This window comes from Lissotriton vulgaris, chromosome 6 (assembly GCF_964263255.1).
Source record: "Lissotriton vulgaris chromosome 6, aLisVul1.2, whole genome shotgun sequence".
In the NCBI taxonomy this organism is placed as follows: Eukaryota; Metazoa; Chordata; class Amphibia; order Caudata; family Salamandridae; genus Lissotriton; species Lissotriton vulgaris.
Genome location: NC_141694.1, coordinates 1,865,814,343 through 1,865,836,728, shown reverse-complemented (window position 1 = coordinate 1,865,836,728; position 22,386 = coordinate 1,865,814,343). Strand labels below are relative to the sequence as shown.

The 22,386-nt window shown below is 45.3% G+C and overlaps 1 long non-coding RNA gene across 1 annotated transcript in view; it reads left to right on the top strand.

The window, feature by feature from the left end:
- The first annotated feature begins 18,431 nt into the window (after positions 1–18,431).
- LOC147709690 (uncharacterized) overlaps positions 18,432–22,386 on the top strand; it is an 83,798-nt gene continuing 79,843 nt past the window's right edge. The window contains exons 1-2 of the long non-coding RNA XR_015296721.1: positions 18,432–18,554; positions 22,146–22,265. This is a non-coding gene — a long non-coding RNA (uncharacterized LOC147709690). The remainder of the gene's footprint in view (positions 18,555–22,145; positions 22,266–22,386) is intronic.

Genomic DNA, 22,386 nt, shown 5'->3' with positions numbered 1-22,386 from the left:
AAAAAACGTTGTTTAAAATATTTACAAATAAAAAAAAAAGTAGTCCCTTGCAAGTAGCACTGGCCGGGACGTATGCGTGAGGGGAGTAGCATGAGCGCCGGGAGGAGCGTCTGCGTGAGGGGAGGAGCGGAGTTCACCAGCAACAGGAAGAGGGGAGAACATTAGCGCCGGGAGGATCTGCGGAGCGGTGAGAAGCGGAGGAGCAGTGGCAGCGCGGGGAGGAGCAGCGTATGAGGTAAGTCAAGTCGGGGGGGGGGTTTACAAAGCCGGGGCGGGAGGCTCAAGGCGCGAGGCACACTCACACTCGACTGCGCAGTGCATCTGGAGGGATTACCTGCAGCTTTGTGAAAAGGGCCTCCGCCGGCGCGCTGAAGTGCATGGGATTACACGCGCTGGTGGGAGGGCGTGAGAGGAATTCCTCCATCAAGGCTGGGGTGTGTAAATATGCCGAACGCTGGGCTCGCCCAGCACGACAGACTGAAGCCGGGACGTGCAGCTTCGGAACGGCGTCTGAAGGATTCGCCTATCTGTTTAGTGCCAAGTACCTCACAGGGCACGGCTTTCACCTTCGACGCGCAGGTGCTGCCCGAGGCTGTAGCGCCACTGACGGGCCTCTCACTGTTCGAGGCGCCATTACCAACTAAGAGTGCAGGAGGGTCGCCGCGCACTTGACCTCACTGATGACTAAAAGCTGCCTTTGTCCAGTGAGGGCCTGACAGGGAAATAGGGGCAGAGTGGACACTGCGCATTCTCCAGTGACGCAGCGGACTGGGCAATGTCGCGCGGGGGGGGGTGCGTGCACAGAGGATTAAAATGCTGCCCCCAGCCCCTTTCTGCCCCAGGCAACGCTCCGGCGGGCTGCTAGTTTACTTATAAGTTTCTAATAAAGTGCAATACATATGCCCAGGGACTGTACATTAAATACAACTAGTGGCCTGCAGCAATGATTGTGCCACCCACTTCAGTAGCCCTTTAAACATATCTCAGACCTGCCATTGCAGAGCCTGCAATCTCAGATTTAAACTGCTGTGTTGACCTGGCAAGTTAACCCTCTTACCAGACCCAAACCTTTATTTTTAAATACATACAAGTCACCTATAAGGTAGACCCTGGACATCCCTATGGGTAAGATGCAATGTATTTAAAAGGTTAGGTACTTTTAAGTTTTACATGTTCCGGTAGTGAAAAACTATTACGTTAATCTTTCACTACTGCAAGGCCTAACTCCCCGTAGGTAAACATAGAAATTGACTTATTACATTTTATAAGTGTCATTTCATATAGGGGAAATATAGATATTTCAAGTCTGGACTCACAATTTAAAATCAAAACTTTTCTTAAAGTTGAAATTTAAGTTGCAAGTCTGAAAAAGCCACTTTTAGAAGGTTGACTTTTTCCTACTTTAACTAATCTGTGCTTCTGCCTGTCCCTGAATACACGTCGGAGGTGGGTGACAGTTGGGCTTTGTGCATTCTCTCTAGACCATGGGTACCCACTAACTTTCTCTCAGGGGCGAAATTTACAGTCTGGTTTGTCGCTGAGGGCTGCACCGGTAGGGGTGGGGCCAGTGGGTGAGGGGGGTGGGGTCAGTGGGTGAGGGATAGAGCAACAAAAATACTATGACCATGAGGTTGAACACAGGTCCCTGCAGCGGACACCTTCGTACACTGAGCCACCAGACCCTGCATACACACATCTCTCTCTCTCTCTCTCTCTCTCTCTCTCTCTCTCTCTCTCTCTCTCTCTCTCTCTCTCTCTCTCTCTCTCTCTCTCTCTCTCTCTCTCTCTCTCTCTCTCTCTCTCTCTCTCCCTCTCTCTCCCTCTCTCTCTGTCTCCCTCTGTCACATTCACTCTGACTGTCTCCCTCCCTCTCTTTCTGTCTCCCTCCCTCTCTCTCTGTCTCCCTCCTTCTCTCTCTCTCTGTCTCCCTCCCTCTCTCTCCCTCTGTCTCTCTCCCTCTGTCTCCTCCCTCTGTCGCCCTCCCTCTGTCTCCCTCCCTCTGTCTCTGTCTGTCTCCTCCCTCTCCTTCCCTCTACCTCCCACTGACTCCCTCCCACTGTCTCTCTCTATCTGTCTCTCTCTATCTCCCTCTCTCTCCCTCCCTCTGTCTCCCTCCCTCACCCTCCCCCTCTCTCTTCCTCTCCCTCTCTGCCTTCCTCTCATCCCTTTGTCTCCCTCCTCCCTCTGTCACTCTCCTCCCTCTGTCTGTCTCCCTCTATCTGTCACCCTCTGTTCCATCCCTCTGTCTCCCTCTCTCTGTCTCCCTCTCAGTGTCACCCTCTCCCTATGTCTCCCTCACTCTGTCTCCCTCCCTCTTTCTCCCTCCCTCTATCTGTCTCCCTCTATCTCCCTCTCTGTGTCTCCCTCTCCCCGTCTCCCCCTGACTCACTCTCTCTCTCTGTCTTCCTCCCTTCCTCTGTCACCCTCTGTCTCCTTCCCTCTGTCTCCCTCTCCCTCCCTCCTTCTCCCCCTTTCTCCCTCCCTTTCTCCCTTTCTCCCTTCCTCTGTCTCCCTCTGTCTGTCACCCTCTGTCTCCCTCTGTCTCCGTCCTTCTGTCTCCCCCTCTGTCTCTGTCTTCATCCCTCTGTCTCACTCCCTCTATCTGTCTCCCTCCGTCTCCCTCTGTCTGTCTCCCTCCCTCTGTCTCTCACAGACAAAGGCGTGCATGATGGGCCATTCATATCCTGACGGGCTATTGGCATCCTGATGGGTCATTTTGGGCAGGGTGGGAGGGAGGAACTGACTTGGGCTATACCTGTCCAGCAGAAAGGGACTGATTTAGATCTTGACGGAACAGGTCCCGCTGTCCCTTCTTCAACAGGTTTCCTACCTGTGCACTTGGCAGTCCGCATGACTGATTTAGATGTTGGCGGGACACAGGCAAATGACCACCACAGTCCTGCCGCCTCCTCCAGGAATCTTCTCCCGTGTCAACAGCACCAAAGCCAGAAGAGGCTGGCAGCAGGCCTACAGCCAAGTGTGCTGCTGAGTTGATTACACTCTGGCAACTGTGGTGGGAATCCCTCCAACTTCAAGTCAGCAGAACCAAAGTGAAACTTACCTTTTTTCCCTGTTTTCTGTGCCCGTTCCCAACTTGTATAGCATTTATCGGTATGGTTGGGCTGCAAGACGTGCTGTTCCAGGTTCCTTGGTTTACTTTGTGGCTTCTTTTGTTTCTGTATGGCATCTTGTGACCCAGACTTCTTGTGGAAATTTCCTTGTGTTGTCTCACGCTTCTCTCCAACATGTTGCCAATTTGTAGATGTCATCTTGAGCTGCTTTCACTGTAGAGCATGAGCAAGTCTCCAACTCGTTGCCAAAATAAATGTAGTAACGTAGCACACGCTGATAGATGTAATTTAAGTAGGTTTATTGAAGTAGATAAACATGTAACTTAGATCCATTTAAAGTCTGTTGAGCAGCCCCACCAGGAGCAGCCTGCTAGCTGCTCAGCCCTTCCACCAACTGTCACCACTCATACCCAGACACTCCAGCATTCCACTCCTGGCCCACACACCAACATTCCACACAGAACATTCACACTGGCTGAGCAGCTAGGAACAAGATAACATAGGACATTGAAATACAGCATGAGAATACTACAAGTTTCTCTCAATGATGTTCTATACCGTCACAGGGCCAACTCTGCCTTTCATTCTTCCGGAGTGGAGGGGAAAAAAAGAGTACAGCTAAAACAGTTAATATGAGCACCGGAAGACACTACAGTTGGTGGATGGGTACTGTACACATGGTTATTTTTTTTATTTGGAGTGTTTAGGCTTGGTATTTAACAGAGTAATGGATGATGTTTAACCAGTTTCTGTGGTGCTGTTTAAGTCTCCAGTTCGGTACTACATTCTCCCTGCAGACAGCTGGATTCGATTCCAACACAGCCTCCACCATCTGTAACGTGTAACGTGTTTGTTGCTGGTGGTCTAGCGTGCAGAATGGTTACCCAAGGTTGTTTAGCTCCCCTTCTTTTTCTTAAACTCTTTCTTTCTCCTGCTATATTCAGGGCCTCTCCTCGCGCCCTCTTTTCCCAGCTTGCCGCCCTGCCCCCCAAGAACCAGAGGAATTTTACAACTCTGCACAGTCGACCAAGACTTTGTTTGAATGCCTAGCGCCTGCTGCTTCTCACCGCCAGTCTTTTAAACAGAACTTTAGCTGGAAGATTATATTTGCAAACTGGATCCGACAGCTGGAGTTTGTCCGAGTAAATTACGCCATTGTCTTGCCACTAGGCACAAGTCTGGGCCTGCTTCAGTAAAGTATTTCAGGTCACGGGGTTAATGTGCTTTAAACAAAACTCTATGTATGAGGAGAGGTTACAAGTTTAAATATGTTTAGTCAGTATGTATTATGCTCGTTTACAGAGGACCCTGGCACTATCATAACTGTACCGCCTCGGCATACACAGCAAGCCTGGTGCGTCCATTGGGGCGTGGGGGCGTAGCCCCCCCGCCCGCCCGCAGCCGCCCGCAGCTCCTGGTCCCGGCGTTAAGTAAACTGAATCAGTTCAGTTTACTTAAGTTCGAAGTAAAGAGGAGAGAACTGACATTCCAATCATGTCAGTCAGTATGACATCACATCGCCCACCCCCTTCAGAGTCTGAAGGGGGTGGGCGGGGTGGCGTCATGTTGACTGACATGATGATGTCATGTCACCAGGGCAAGCAACACAAGTGCGCATGAGTGGAGACAAAGGGTGAATTTTTTACCCGTGCCCGCTCATGCGCCCTTGCTTTTGAACTTTTTTGTGCATGCCCATTAGGAGCCTTTTGGGCTCCTAATGGGCATGCGGGCCCAGTCCCCATTGGTAAAATGAGGCGCCAAGGGGTCGAGGAGCAGAGTGGCGCGGACCTGGACCGGCGGGGTCTGAGGTATGTTTTTTACCCACCCTCCCCCCCCAGCCGCGACTGGATTTGTGCACTATCAGGGCGTAGGAGTGAGGAACAGGCAGCTGGGCTGTGTGGAAAGGTGGAGTCTCTCTGGATGTTAGCAAGTCGCTTGGGGCAGAGGATGAAAAAAGCAGCTTTTCCGAAGCCAGAGATCTGAAGCAGCAGCACTTTTAGAAGGAGTTGGCAGACACGAGCAGGACAATGATGAGATAACAAGGCCTAGGCCATACCGGTGGCAGATTGGGCGATCTACAAAGGCCAGCAACAAATCACAGGCTTAGCTAGCAGCAGGGGAGACTGTCAGAATTCCTGATTTTGTTCCCATTGATGCCTGGTGGTGGTGTGCACGTGCTGTGCAATGTTATTGTCCTGACACTACCTGCACGTTTTTGGAAACTTCAGGAATTTGCGCATTCTTGACATTTTTTTTCCCTACGGAACGACATTCTGCATTACTGGCACGCAACTGATTTGTCAACGGGTCACATGCCACGAGGGTCACTTTTAGCCATAGCAACTTCTTGCGGGATGAGAACCATACTTAGTTATAAAGGAAAAAGTGAAAAAGTGAATGATGGCCTTTTTTGGCTTCGGTGAGGTAGTTATTGATTTTTTAATCCGAATTAAAAAGTGCAGTGTACCTACGCTTCCTTGTTCCTCTCATATGAGCACGGGTACAAATGGGACAAACTAGTGGCCATTGGTTGTTCGAGCTTGCTTGCTCGCCGTACTGCAGTATGACAATTGTACGCCCCACCACTTTTAAAAGTCACCAGCCACCACTGATACACAGGGTGTCTGACGGAAGCTTGGGGTGGTATAGGCGTGATAATCCAGGCAAAGGGCAGCTGCAGTCACTGTCTGATTAACCAAGCCAAAGATCAAAGTCTAAATGCAGAAAGGGCGTCCATAAATGAGGCCGCCTTCCTACTCGTCCTGAGCCACTTCGGATCCTCAGCGGTTGCAGTGGTCGCAGTGAGCAGAGCGACCGAAGATAGAGCTTTTTTCGAGGTTTCCTGCACTTTTGCGCCGAGCGAGCAGCACAACCATGCGGGAGTGAGGGGTTGGGAGAGCCAAGTGGGACTTTGTCACTGCTGATACCGCGAGCCGTGGACACACCGGCACACGCACCCGCGAGCGAAAACGCCCCAAGGACCAGAGCAGACTGGGCGGACGGACGGGAGGTGGAGGCGGCAGCAGGAGGTGGTGGCGTGAAGCGAGAGGTGAGGCCTTTGAAGCTGTGCAGCATCGCGGTAAGCTAGAGCGGTTAGAGATTGAGAGGGCGGCACCCCTTTTTAGAGCTCGGAAAAGCGTGCCCTAAGTCCCTTTCTCTCTATCGCCGCTCACTAGTAGCCGCCAATCTCTTGCAGCCGTTAATCTCCAGTTCCTGCTTGCTGCGGCTTGCCGTGCCCCCCCCCCCTCCTCACTTCTCCTCTCTTCAGGTCCTAACTACGGACACGAGCTCGAGCACGAGACACGGACGGAGCAAAACCTGGTTAAATCTGTTCTCCTCACTCTCACTCTCACTCCCAGCTGCAGACTTGGCAGCACCTAAGAAAACCTCGACAGCTCTGCATCAGCTCTGCACCTTCAATAGCCCAGCCTTGCTGCTAAAAGGTAGCTTAGCAGCAGCAGCAGCAGCAGCAGCAGCACGGAAATCTTGGCGCCCCAGCCTGCATCATTGCTCGCATCACATCACCATAAGACCACCACTAATTCACCAATTCACCAGGGGGGAGTCAAGGGGCAGCCGAAGGAAGCCAAGAGTGGTAGAAATACCCACTAATACCCACTAAGCTACCAATTAAGCATCCACCTGCCCGCCTACCCAACTATCCACCATCTATCCACCTAACCCGCCAACCTTGAAAAATCAACTCTAAAAATCTATTGGATTTGAAATAGCGGGTGGGAGGCAAATCGTGAGCGGCAAAACGTGAGCGCAAGCGCGGAGAGAACAGTGCACCTCCAGCTTTCAGTCTCACAGCCATAGGCAGTCAACGATATCAAGGGAGATAAGGGAGCAGTACATAGGACGCAGGCAGCCCATCATGAGGTCTGGAAGGGTAAGAAAACCTCCAGTGACCCAGCCCAACAAAAGAAAACGGAACAATACAAGTACATCAACAAGCCCAGATCCGCCCGCCATGACCAAGCTGACCAAGCAGACTAAGCTGATTAAGAGGACCGAATCGACCCCCCCGGAAAAAAATGCGTCCGAAAACACGAAAGGGCATGAGACCTCACTGGAAAGCACCGAAGAGCATCGACTCGTCTGAGAGGCAGGCCGAAGGGCCAAGTCTAGGAGCAGAGAGCAGCCTTGCCCCAGCATTTGAAACACCTAGGGCCAACAAAATAAACAGTAGTCCATCTACAAAACAAGGGAGTCGCACGGGTCAGAAACGAAAAAACAATCAAGAACTAATTAAATTAACAGGACAACAAAGCGAAATAAAACACAATTTACAGCCCAAAATCTATACAAAATTCAATTTTTTAAAAAACCCGGGAAACGTAATCTACTCCTCTAATAACTCTATAACTGGTCTTCAATCCCCTTTGCAACCAGCCAGCGAGCCCAATGCCTGCCCCACGAATGCAGGCCTCACCAGGGCAGAGATCCATATGACACCAACACCAGAAGAAACAACTACCCCAACCGGATACGGAGCAGAAAATAAGACCAACCCGGCCCATCAACAAACTAGAACACCTCCAAAGGATGGCCATATCACTCAGCCATCCCCACACGAGGGACACATAGAGGAGATGCAACTAACTACTCCGACACAGGCATCAGTTCCAGTGAGCGAGCAACCGAAAAGTCGTGACGGGAACTTAGGGCCACACAGAAGCAATCAGTGCAGTAAGCCCACTACAACAACCCAACCTATTTCCGCTGAAGAAACAGCCCTAGAGGACGAAAAAACCCATGAAAACGTAGACCATCTACACCAAACTTCTCAAGTAAACTCTGAATCAAAGACTGACACCAACATAAGGACCCCCGATCACCTAGAGCTAAAATCAGATCATGCTGTCTTTGCACCAACTTCATCCCCAACCAAAGATATGACCTTCCTGACCTCGGAAGAATGGATTGACCTGGAGACAGCATACATCGGCAGGAAGCCAATTAACAACATCAGTGAAGAAAGCTCGCATTCGCTTCCCGAGAGGACTACGGATTCAGTCAATACTTTTTGGATCACTCTCCTCAACACAATACAACTATCTTCAACGGCACTACAATACCAATCCGATAAGATGGACTTACAACTATCTATTCTGCAAAACCTAGCAGAAGCGACAATGGGAATAGACAGGAAACTAGCCGACCTGAACGGACTTATAAAAAGAGGACAAGATTCCGTAAAACTACCTGAAATAGATAGAACTAGCTGTACGTGTCCCTTAATAATAGACAAGCTATCATCCTTACCTACGATGTTGAGCAATCTTCTGGAAGAAATAAAACTAAATTCCTCAACACTTCCCCAAGCAGAAACTAAGTTAGAGAGGCCCGACCAAAAAACAAATGTAGCAAAGTCACCTCCTACAAAGAGAGGTCCTCGAGAAAATATTTCAGATAAGGAAAAACTTAATTCTCCAGTGAGCCAAATTAACTATGCCATCTTTACAGAGAAAAAGACCATCCAGAACTCCACTACAACTGGACAATCAAATGAACCAGGGGGTATGACGAACGCAAGGGTGCGCCGTAAACAAAAAAGGAAAGGGCGCAACAGAAAGGTCATCGTGGATGACCACGGAGAAAACTGAAACTCTATAGTACAGGACGGCAAGGGGCAATCAGTTACGACCGATAACTTCGATTCTCAAAGGAATGACAACCCCCCTCAACAGAAACCAGAAAACCCATTGTCAACAAATGAGTTAGAATCCGCTATTACCTGTATAGGCTCAACAGATCAATCAAAGAGAAAACTGGTAGAGAGCATAACCAAGATTGCAGGCCAAAATCAAACTGAGTCGGGATTAGGGCCATCGGATGACCATTCAAAGGAAAAGAAAAAAAATCCGGAGGATGAAAGAGATGACCAGGAATGTCAAAACCCCACCAAAAACGAAACAATCCTAAATAACTGTATACCACGGTGTCCCTGTAATAAGGTAAAGACAACACTGACTAAACCAAACTTCCAAATCTCACGTAACGCAAATATCGGCGATACGCTTCCCAGTGATCAATCCCATCAGGGCATCTCACAGCCCACATCAAACGAACAGAACATCAAACACTCAGAGCGGAAAAACGTAACTCAGGAGCAGCCTCTTGAGATAACGCAGCCCATAAGGGAAACAGACTCAGAAACAATCTTTTTCATACCCGAATACAAATCTAAGGGGAGAGTTGACATCTTAAATAGGGGCAACATATTAAAATTAATTAACACAATAGAAGAACTAAAGTCTATAAACACCTCTGACTTGCTATCAATTGAATTCCATCCAGCAACAAATTCACAATGGAACGAGAAAACAAGGGCAACGTGGAAAACCAAAGAGGTAGCAAAATCGATTATGAAGCACGTACCTAGTTTCTCCCAGTGGGGAATTCAGCTTGAACTGGAAATAAAACCAGCCTACCCCACTCCACTACTCGAAGACCGGAAGGAAAAACGACCTCTATTAGCTACATCAGTACTCAAAGGAGCACAAAGCTACTCCCCAGAACGGGAAAAACATCAGAGGAAACCGCAAACTCCAACGTTCCAACGAACAGCCTCCTTCAAAGAAACAATTACTCGGACAATAAACGGAAGGGCCACAAACTGACAAATCGAGCCAGTTTTAGTGGACAAAACTGCAGGTCCCTACAAAAGAAAAGACAAATTTAAAATTTGTAGTTGGAATATAAACGGCTTAGGCGACAAATTGGAGGATCCTGAAACACTGAACTACCTGCAATCTTTCGATCTGATTCTCCTCCAGGAAACATGGGAGCCCAGTGAAATAGCTCTGCAAGGATTTACAGCTTGGACACACCTGGCCCACAAAGAATCACATTATGGCCGCTGCTCCGGCGGTCTGGCAATCTTCACCTCAATACCAGTAATAGAAGAAATTAAATTACTAACCACAAACCTTACTCCGCCGAATGCAATTCAGGCGATATCAATCACAATAGGAAAAAATCAGGAAAGTCAACAGTTACTCGTAGTCAATACCTACATTCATCCTAAGAACAAGCTGTCTGGGTCAAATGAATTAATCCAAGAATTAACAAGACTCATGGAGGACGCAGAAACGGAAAACATACTAGTGGGAGACGACTTCAACCTCCAGTTATTCGGTGAACCGACAACCGATGAGATGACGCAAGGAATGGACACAGTATGGAAAATTTGTCCTCAAAAAATTCCCCACAGTTACAAACACAGCAACACTGCATCCAGGCTATTAAAATCTCTAGAGAAACTGAACCTGCGCGCCCTTAATGGACGATTCAAAGAGGACATTCCTCCAGTACCAACATTTCACTCGTCATTGGCATCATCCTATTTAGACTTTATTCTAGTTACACTCTGGTTGTATGACAATGTACAAGATTTTAAGATAGGCGACAGAGTCCAGAGCGACCACTTGCCGGTAGAAGCCAACCTAGCACTTACTTGCAAGAACAAAGCAATCAAAATCAGAAGTAAGTGCACCGAACACACTACCAACTATAAACGAATACGATGCAAGATTTCGGTCATAGAAACTCTTACAAACAGTGCAAAAACAATAATACAGGAAACACACAATACAACCGACAACCCCATTACCTTATGGGAAAAATTCACAATGGTACTAGGAGAAAAGCATGCCATAAGGAAAAAAGACCAAAAAGGGAACACTGCTAGGCATACGTTTGGCAAAGTAACAACAGCAGAAATAAAAACTATCAATCTTGAAATAAAGAAGATCCTCAAACAGCTCCGGCAAGATCCAAATAACCCGGAAATTCAACTGCAGTTACGCAGGTCAAAGGCACTGCTACAAAAGAAAACTTGGCAAAGGAAGCGGGAACTGAACGAAGATCTATGGGCAAAAATTTTACACAACTCAAAGCAGAAGAACAGTTCTAGCTTTTGGAAGATGATTCACAGGCTCCAACAGCCAGACCACAGTGGTATTACTTCTGAAATACCGGAATCGGTCTGGGCCAACTACTTAACAACTCACTTTACCACAACTGATCCCGCAAAAAAGAAAGCCGAGGGGACAAACTCGGAAGAGGGAGCTTCCCTCCAACCAGGAAAAAATGATACTCAGGCCAAAAAAGAAAACCAAGCATCAAACATGGAAACAACTGGGCCGCGCATTCTAGCAGCGAACGATGCCATCCGTAAGATAGTCGTTTCTAGTAAAACAGAACCCGGACTATCGCCCCAAGAAACAACAGACATGATCCTCAAACAAATTTCAAAGGGAAAACTCGAGGGGGCGCCAGGACAAAACGGGATCCCTCCAATATTATATAAACAGGATCCGGCCTTTTGGTGCTCCACATTGATCCCAATATTCTATGTAGCAAGGGAAATAGGAAAAATACCAGCATCTTGGAGCGGCTCGATAATAAGCCCAATCTACAAAAAAGGCGCAAGGATCGACCCAAGTAGCTACCGGTTGATTGCCCTGTTAGATGTAGAAGCGAAGTACTACGCAAGCCTCATTTTGAAGGATCTAATAACATGGGCAACAAAAGAGAACATCATCCCAGCTACTCAGACGGGCTTTCGGAAGGGGCAGGGAACCCTAACTAACATCATGGCACTAACCCTACTGTCCGACGCAGCAAAAATAGCAAAAAGCTCTCTGTTTGTATGTTTCATTGACTACAGCGCCGCATTCGACCATGTAGACCGACACAAACTATGGCGGAAGCTGAGCTCATGGGGAATCCCCGGCCCCCTTCTACAGCAGCTGGAAATGCTGCACACCGATACATGGGTCCAAATAAAACTGGGATCTGGCACACATCTATCGAGGAAAATAAAGACCAGCAAAGGCCTAAAGCAGGGCTGCGTCCTAGCACCAACACTGTTCAACCTCTTCCTTGCGGATCTTCCTGAAGAGTTAGAAACAGTCACATCACACGTACCCCGGTTAGGAAATATCACGCTCTCAAATCTGCTTTACGCAGACGACCTGGTCCTTATCAGCCGGTCTCCCATCGGTCTTCAAAACCTTCTAGATAAAACAAACACATTTTCCAAAGCAAACTCCTTAACAATAAATCTGGACAAAACCAAAGTCATGCCAATGAACTACAATAAAAAACAGAAGCCCGCATGGTATCTGGACAAACAAAGACTAGAACTGGTAGCCTCATATAAATATCTAGGAGTCATAATAGAGGGCAACGGCTCCTCCAAGCACCAACTAGATGCCATCCGTAGGAAGGGCATGACCTTTCAAATATCAATAAGACCCTTGCAGAAAGTCCTTCCCGACAGGACACTAGCGCCACTTCTACAAGTAATAAAAGCTCGCCTACTGCCAATGCTCTCCTATGGCAGCGAATCAATGCGGGGTAATGATGCAAGCACTCTGGACAAAACTATCAGTCGTGCATACAGGGCAATTTTCCATCTCCCTAAAAACTCCTCGCCTGCCCAAATTCATCTTGAATTCGGACTATTGAAACAATCGGTGGACAGGAAAGGACAATATGTAAAAAGTTGGCGTAAAATCAAAGAATCGGAGCAGGGATCGTTAAATGCGAACCTATGGACTGAGCTTCATGCCAAAGAAATCTCCCCAGCAAGGGCCTACTTAACAAACTCATTGGAGAGCCTAGGATTAAATACGCTCTGGGAAACAAGTACGGACTTTGGGAATTTTAAGAAAACGGTGACAAAGGTCACAAAACTGGTCTCCTCACTCGAGGATAGAGCCACTTTGACCAGGAGAGCACACGGATGGGTAGTGCTCGAAGGGTATGGAGCCATCAAGCGACAAGAATATCTATCAAGGGGCCTTACACAAAAAAATAAAAAGCAAGTTCTTAAACATGCGCTTAGGCAACATACCCATAGCACATCACCTGGAACCTTGGAAAAGGCCCAATCCGTCTAACACATGTCGCCTTTGCCAATCTGCAACAGAGGACCTTATACACATTATATGCATCTGTAAAGCTTTTGAGGATATAAGGCGGTCAATGCTCCGGCCCCTATGGAACCAGAAGGGTGTAAGATCATGTAGGCAAGCAGTAATGCTCTGCGTCAACCCCAACGAGATCCAGTTAAACTGTAGAACAGTTAAATATTTTGAAATAGTGGCCAAAAAATTAAATGAAACAGAACAAGGATGTGAAAAACCAACCGCACTGGGACAAAGGTAGCCTTCTCAAATGACCCTTAATAAAACTATAAAGACTGCTGAGTGGAAATTAATTAAATTAGGGGAACAGAGATCCTGCAATTGCCTTATAACTACAAGAACTACAACTAACAATAGCAGTGATCAACAGGAAGATCCACTTAACTGATCACAGACTCTTCGAGACTTTATTTATGTGCAACATCCTTTTCGCTAGGAAAAGTTTTACATAGTCAAAAGACTTTTAATCTTTATTTTAATGTTTGTGTAAAATTGTGAGTTTTTATTAACTGTGCAATAAACAAATTCAATTCAAAAATACTCGTCCTGAGCCAATCCGTTTTTAATTCTTTTTTTTTTTTACTCCCTGTGATTTTGTATTGCTTGGCTTCCTGTGTAATTGTTGGACTACAAGTCTCATAATGTGATTTGTGTTTGGTGAAAGTCAGGTCTGGTTGGTATTCTTACACATATTATGGGACACTTTTCATCTTTGTATCTCATCAGTTCCACCTGACACGTTTCTTCATCCCCAAACTCTCTTTGTCCTCCTGTCTGTTTTCCTCTACCTTTCTCCCTTCCTCCTGACTCTTTCTCGCTCACTGGATTTTCTCCTATAGCTCTTCAATCTCTTGTGGTACAGCACCCAGGACAATATGCTGCATGGTGAAACACTTACAAGGTCCCATTGGCCCTTGGCTATGCCAATGCTTGTTATTACATATAAGTCGTCCATACGGTAGACCGTGGACAGCCCATGGGAAGGCTGCAGTGTCTAAAATACAAAGAATGCAATTGTTCTTTGAATAATTTTGAATATAATCCACCCAGTACAGGGAGTTATAGTACCGCTAACCAGTTCTTGGTGTGCCTTCTTGTAATATTCTGTTATAGCGCTGTATGGCGTTACATACACTAGGAGCTAGGATCTTGGCTTAAAAGAACGAAAAAATGTGATGAAAAGCTAACATTTGCCAACTAACATGTCTTTTCATGGCCAATAGAGAAATACAATCTTCACTACCAAACAATATTGTACCCTACTTGAAACATACTGGTTAGTTGACAATATTACAATTGGGAAGCTCAGGAGAAACCCAACCAGAAGATACTAAATCCAACTACGTACTTAATATCAAGCTGCAAACGCCTCCCCCCCCCAGAGTAGATCAAGCGGAGAACCTTGTAGCTGCCCCCAAGCTGCGACTGCTATTTGACTACGTGTCAGGCACTAAAAACTACTACAGAGCAAAGTCACTATAGCAGCAAAAGGGCCTAACGTTCTGACCAGGGCACCCTGTGCGACAGTGCAACAAGCACTCCCAGGGAGCTGTTGCCGGACATAACCAACGTTACTTGCTAATGGATTCCAGCAGCGTGGACCCATAAAACGCGCATGCGCTCTTCGTTCCCTCCTTCCTTGAGGCAGGGCCGGTTCTAACATTTGCGGGGCCCTGGGCCAGAAGAGAATGTGTGAGGCCCCTCTCATTGACATATGTGAAAGAGCTCAGGAAGCTGCTTTGTGCAGACGACTCCAGGGCCTCAGCTTTTCCTCCCAGCCACCTACAAGCACCTCTTTTACAACTCGCATCCGGTTGAAGGTGTGAGAAGTGCTTGAGGGCTGAAAGTTGAAACTTGGGGGGGGGCGTTAATTGCTTGAGAATGTGCTTCCTGCAGTGTTTTTTTGTTGTTTTTGCCAACTTCCCTAAATTGCGGGCCCAATTAACTTGAATACTGTTACCAACCATCTCCTCTTCCTCTCCGGCTAGGGTTGGTTACAATCTAGAAGTTGCAATTTCAACATATGGGCATTGGATGGCTGCTGCCGTTCAAGTGGTCTGTATGAGTTAGTATGTTCTATTTACACAGAGAATATCATGCACTTGTTGTTTTACCATCTAACGTATAGACAGATAATTGAAAAGAGTTTATAAATGTTGGAAATGTATTGTAAGCAACATTTGATTCATTAAAATAAAGCTGTTAACTGTGCAAGTTTGGCCTCCTTTGTCTGCATAGTTTGTGCACGATGCTACATTGAGAAGTGTATGAGCAGTGGCCGGGAGCGAGGGCTGGAGAAGCAGCAGGTAACGCAGTGGTAATTTGTAAGCAGAATTAGGGTAAGGAGCAGATGAAATGGCTGGGGCTGCTTTTTATCGTACATTCAATTGTATTTTGGTCATTAAAATCTCAAACTTTCACCATTTTAATGGTAAGTGCTTCGTCCCATAAAGGACATTAAATCTCAACAAAAAAAAGCGAGAGAGAGTAGTGAGGTTTATCATCCCCTCGCCCTGTGAGGTGTACCATGCCTTGGTCTGTAATTTGCTTGGTTGGATGCATTCTTGAGCATTCTAACGTAGGAATTTCCCATTCAGGTGGGAAAGATCTTAATTCCAGGTACGTACTTGATGCACTAACTAAAATCATTCATTCTGTTGTTAAGCGCTCTCACACCTCTGTGTAAAACACGCTCTATTTATAAGCGTATAAATAAATAAATCCACGTGTCTCTGAATGTTTCCCTTGCAATTGGGACAAGAGGAAGTGTCTCTCTCCCTTAGGCCGCCCTACACCATCCCTAAACGGCCTGGCGGAGAAGGCCCCTTCCATGGACCCTAATTGCAAGGAGACACCTTTCTTTCAGTTTGATCAGCAGGGAAACTGGGGCACTCCTAACAGTATCTCCCCTATATTCGATCACACGGGCAAGCGATTGCTTAGTTAAGGGAGACAGAGAGAGTGTGAGTCCCATATGAAAACAAATAGGGAACTTCCAAGCATCAGCAATGAACGGGCCAATCAGAATGAATTGTAGAGGCCGATGTAGGAGATGAGGTGGAAGGCCGTACCCTGGCTCTTCCTGGCACAGACAGTTGCAAGACAGCCTGCCATTGGCTGGGGCACATGCCGCTGGCCTCATACGCTGCAGAAGTGGTAACCGTGCTATATAGCGTTCAGATGCAAAAGATGACAACTGTTCCAAGGGCCTCCTCCTGGGACCCAAAGCAATAAGCACATGTAGTGCCTGTAGAGCTGGTTCACACACAGTCAGGGATTTTTTATGGTTTTTTTAACGATATTCGTGTACAACAATATTTTCTTCAGATATTTTTCTACTTACCTTTAAAAGTATAGGGAAATTATATTTTTGAAATCGATATTTTTGACACTATATTTCTGTATCATGATATTGTTGTAATCTGTCAGTGATCCTTCCTATCCTAACAAACAAAGTCAATTTCAAATGGTTTCTTCAGACTTGCTGACTATAAAGCCCGAGAAATGTGATGAAAATCAAGCATATAATAGAATACTGAAATTCATTAATTGATCAGAGAAACTCGCATAGAATCGATCGATGTGTTGCAGTTGCAATTTTGAGAACAAATGATGAGCTTGCAATATCTATCTGTAAATGCCCTTGTAATTGAGGAAGAGATGTAAAAAAATCCATTGTAGTTTGATATCAAACAATAATTCCAAAATGTTGAATCTGCGGTAACAGAAGACAGATTGTGGAGCCAGCAGCATATCCTCTGGTGCTTCTCGGGGCTTCAGTGGGGGCTGGGCATTTCTACTAATGCTATAGATAGGGTAATAATCTTTATTGCTTGATTACTTAAAATAATTGAAATCACAACTACTTCACATCTCAATCTTAAAAACTAGATTAATCATAAAAAAATTAATTACAAGCAAAACATCTTTCCAACACATAAAATGAGAAAATGTCCTATACATACAATTTAAAACGTATCAATAAAATAAAATCCAATCACATAACATCATTCTTTACAGAATAATATTGCACATTTTATATTTTAAGGTGACGCTGTGCACAGCATACTATTTCTTTATAGGTAATGGAAAAATATTCTAATGAATAACCACTCATTTCAGCTGAAAAACTTTACACATGTTGTAATTCAAAGCATCAATGCTATGAGGCATAATTACCTGAAACAAAAACGTGTCTAATGTACATTTCATGCACAAATTACATTTCAAGGTACTAATGTGCAATTATTGCAGCAACCATCACATCCAAGCAATAATACTGTGCATCAATTTACTGTAAAGTGCTAATGCGCTATTATTTCAGTGCACGTCATTAAAAAAATTAATAAAGTGCATACATTTTCGGTAGTAGTGGCACGTCTGTATTGACATTTCAAGTTGTCATCCTCGCAACATGAATATTAAGTAGTAAAGATTATAAGCTGGATAATACTATTAGTCAACACAGCCATAGAAATACTGGAAATCTACTTTATTGTATCAAACATTTTTCAACTGCCAATAACTTTTTCACCCCTCTCTTCAAGAAATGTGGTCTCAAAACTGTATGTCGAAGCTTAATTAACTTGAGTCACACACACACTATATGGACTAGTGTTTCCTGTGGCCAACCACAAAGTCTACAGTTAGAGTCCGGCCACTGCTTGATCCACAATTGCGTGCCCTCCTTTGTTGGGTTTAATCCCATAGGTAACCTTAAAAACAAAATTTTTAAACTTTGCTGAGAAAAAAACATTATAATATGGCTGAATATGGAGGGATGGTATGATTTAATCACATACCATGAATAATTTTTCTCTGCTAATTCAATGTTATCCAATTTAAGCAATTCAGTGTTGATAAGCTTTTTTAAAATGAACTTGTAATTGGGCATTTTCAGATCTTGCAGTGCAATTTGCAGTCCAATATCTGTTAGGGAAGTTAAAATATAAGATCTCTATTTAGCCGCATAGGCAGACTTGTCTATTTCTTGACAATAAATGTTCCCTAAGGATGCTGGTGCTGATGTTGACAATGCGACAATTCATTTAAAAAAATCTCCTTTTGATACCAGGCTCTGTCTCTGGAGACCAAACTCCAGCATTATTCCTGCTTGACACACTGATTTGGCAATCCCAAAAGTTGCTTTGAAGACCTTGGCAACCAATAGGTCAAGCATCTTCACATCGTTCCCTCTAATAATGCTATAGATATGTGCCACAGGGACAGGTGTGATGCTGCCATTTAGCACATCCCTTCCAACGTTTCTTTTGAGGCTTCCAAGTAGCATTGTCATCACTCCTAACTCTAGGAGCAAAAGGCATTAACATTGAGAAGACTGTGTTTTGATTTGTGTTTATTGTGCAACATCATCTTTATTTCACTTACTAAACCTGTGACTTTTCGGAAATTCTGAAACCAGACTCCTGCCCAGACGCCTCATCTTGCCCGACGTCTGACCAAAATGAGTGCCTCGAGTGCGTCGACAACCAGAAGTGCTGCCTGGTCAAATGTGAGATGAAGTGTGTGGATCTTGATTCAGGTAACGTCTCCAGGGAGCAAAGGGCTCTATTGTTAGCTTTGTTGATGGCGTTGTCAGGTGGAACCTTTGATACTGGCATTACATAAGTTGGGTACTTAATGAGGTGTATGGTGTTAGCACCGGACTCACAATTAGCACCATGGAGATTGCCAAGATCAATGGTGCTGGCTTCAGCTGGAGATCCTGGTTGAGATTTAGGGGGAGCTGGGCCACACGGTAGGACATGCTGGTGCACAATGAGAAAAGAGAGTGTTGCTTTTACTGAAAATAATCAATACAGTTTCTTTGGTTTAGTAGGTAATACTTCCTGCTGACCCGTTAAGGAACTTATAATTTCACCTGCGTTTGGTTGAGATCCAAGGGAAAATAACTAGAATGGAATTAATGGTGGTGCTTTAACTTTTATCTAAATGAAAATTACATTTTCAAATAATACCAATACCCTCTCTCTCTGTCTCCCTCCCTCTCTCTCTGTCTCCCACCTTCTCTCTCTCTGTCTCCCTCTCTTTGTCTCCCTCCTTCTCTCTCCCTCTGTCTCTCTCCCTCTGTCTCCCTCTGTCTGTCTCCTCCCTTTGTCGCCCTCCTCCCTCTGTTGCCCTCCCTCTGTCTCTTTATCCCTCCCTCTGTCTCTGTCTGTCTCCCCCCTCTCCTTCCCTCTACCTCCCCCTGACTCCCTCCCACTGTCTCTCTCTATCTCCCTCTCTCTGTCTCACTCTCTCTCCCTCCCTCTGTCTCCCTCCCTCTCCCCCCTCTCTCTTCCTCTCCCTCTCTGCCTTCCTCTCCCTCCGTCTGTCTCCCTTCTCCCTCTTCCCTCTGTCACTCTCCTCCCTCTGTCTTTCTCCCTGTGTCTCCCTCTCTCTGTCTCCCTCGGTCTCCCTCTCCCATGTCTCCCTCACTCTGTCTCCTTCCCTCTGTCTCCCTCCCTCTATCTGTTTCCCTCTATCTCGCTCTCTCTGTCTCCCTCTCCCTCCCCCTGTCTCCCCCTGTCTCCCCCTGACTCACTCTCTCTCTCTGTCTCCCTCCCTTCCTCTGTCACCCTCTGTCTCCTTCCCTCTGTCTCCCTCTCCCTACCTCCCTCTCCCCCTTTCTCCCTCCCTTTCTCCCTTCCTCTGTCTCCCTCTGTCTGTCACCCTCTGCCTCCCCCTGTCTCTATCCCTCTGTCTCCCCCCTCTGTCTCTGTCTCCATCCCTCTGTCTCCCTCCCTCTATCTGTCTCCCTCCGTCTCCCTCGGTCTGTCTCCCTCCCGCTGTCTCTCACAGACAAAGGCGTGCATGATGGGCCATTCATATCCTGATGGGCCATTGACATCCTGATGGGTCATTTTGGGCAGGGTGGGAGGGAGGAACTGACCTTTCCTTCCCTCTACCTCCCCCTGACTCCCTTCCACTGTCTCCCTCTATCTCCCTCTCTCTGTCTCCCTCTCTCTCCCTGCCTCTGTCTCCCTCCCTTTCCCTCCCCCTCTCTCTTCCTCTCCCTCTCTGCCTTCCTCTCCCTGCCTCTGTCTCCCTCCTCCCTCTGCCACTCCCCTCCCTCTGTCTGTCTCCCTCTATTTTTGACACAATATTTCTGTATCATGATATTGTTGTAATCTGTCAGAGATCCTTCCTATCCTAACAAACAAAGTCAATTTCAAATGGTTTCTTCAGACTTGCTGACTATAAAGCCCGAGAAATTTGATGAAAATCAAGCATATAATAGGATACTGAAATTCATTAATTGATCTGAGAAACTCATATAGAATCGATCGATGTGTTGCAGTTACAATCTTGAGAACAAATGATGAGCTTGCAATATCTATCTGTAAATGCCCTTGTAATTGAGGAAGAGATGTAAAAAGAATCCATTGTAGTTTGATATCAAACAATAATTCCGAAATGTTGAATCTGCGGTAACAGAAGACAGATTGTCGAGCCAGCAGCATATCCTCTGGTGCTTCTCGGGGCTTCAGTGGGGGCTGGGCATTTCTACTAATGCTATAGATAGGGTAATAATCTGTATTGCTTGATTACTTAAAATAATTGAAATCACAACTACTTCACATCTCAATCTTAAAAACTAGATTAATCATAAAAAAATTAATTACAAGCAAAACATCTTCCCAACACATAAAATGAGAAAATGTCCTATATATACAATTTAAAACTTATCAATCAAATAAAATCCAATCACATAACATCAATATTTACAGAATAATATTGCACATTTTATATTTTAAGGTGACGCCTTGCACAGCATACTATTTCCTTACAGGTAATGGAAAAATATTCTAATGAATAACCATTAATTTCAGCTGAAAAACTTTACACATGTTGTAATTCAAAGCATCAATGCTATGAGGCATAATTACCTGAAACAAAAAAGTGTCTAATGTACATTTCATGCACAAATTACATTTCAAGGTGCTAATGTGCAATTATTGCAGCAACCATCACATCCAAGCAATATTACTGTGCATCAATTTACTGTAAAGTGCTAATGTGCTATTATTTCAGCAAACGTCATTTTAAAAAAATTAATAAAGTGCATACATTTTCGGTAGTAGTGGCACGTCTGTATTGACATTTCAAGTTGTCATCCTCGCAACATGATTATTAAGTAGTAAAGATTATAAGCTGGATAATACTATTAGTCAACCCAGCCATAGAAATACTGGAAATCTATTTTATTATATCAAACATTTTTCAACTGCCAATAACTTTTTCACCCCTCTATTCAAGAAATATGGTCTCAAAACTGTATGTCGAAGCTTAATTAACTTGAGTCACACACACACTATATGGGCTAGTGTTTCCTGTGGCCAACCACAAAGTCCACAGTTAGAGTCCGGCCACTGCTTGATCCACAATTGCATGCCCTCCTTTGTTGGGTTTAATCCCATACATAACCTTAAAAACGAATTTCTAAACTTTGCTGAGAAAAAAACATTATAATATGGCTGAATACGGAGGGATGGTATGATTTAATCACATACCATGAATAATTTTTCTCTGCTAATTCAATGTTATCCAATTTAAGCAATTCAGTTTTGATAAGCTTTTTTAAAATTAACTTGTAATTGGGCATTTTCAGATCTTGCAGTGCAATTTGCAGTCCAATATCTCTTAGGGAAGTTAAAATATAAGATCTCCATTTAGACGCATAGACAGACTTGTCTATTTCTTGACAATAAATGTTCCCTAAGGATGCTGGTGCTGATGTTGACAATGTGACAATGCATTTAAAAAAAGCTCCTTTTGATACCAGGCTCTGTCTCTGGAGACCAAACTCCAGCATTATTCCTGCTTGACACACTCATTTGGCAATCCCAAAAGTTGCTTTGAGGACCTTGGCAACCAATAGGTCAAGCATCTTCACATCGTTCCCTCTAATATTGCTATAAATATGTGCCACAGAGACAGGTGTGATGCTGCTATTTAGCACATCCCTTCCAACGTTTCTTTTGAGGCTTCCAAGCAGCATTGTCATCACTCCTAACTCTAGGAGCAAAAGGCATTAAAATTGAGAAGACTGTCTTTTGATTTGTGTTTATTGCGCAACATCATCTTTATTTCACTTACTAAACCTGTGACTTTTCGGAAATTCTGAAACCAGACTCCTGCCCAGACGCCTCATCTTGCCCAACGTCTGACCAAAATGAGTGCCTCGAGTGCGACGGCAACCAGAAGTGCTGCCTCGTCGGATGTGAGACGAAGTGTGTGGATCTTGATTAAGGTAACTTCTTCAGGGAGCAAAGGGCTCTATTGTTAGCTTTGTTGATGGCGTTGTCAGGTGAAACCTTTGATACTGATACGTAAGTTGGGTACTTAATGAGATGTATTGTATTAGCACCGGA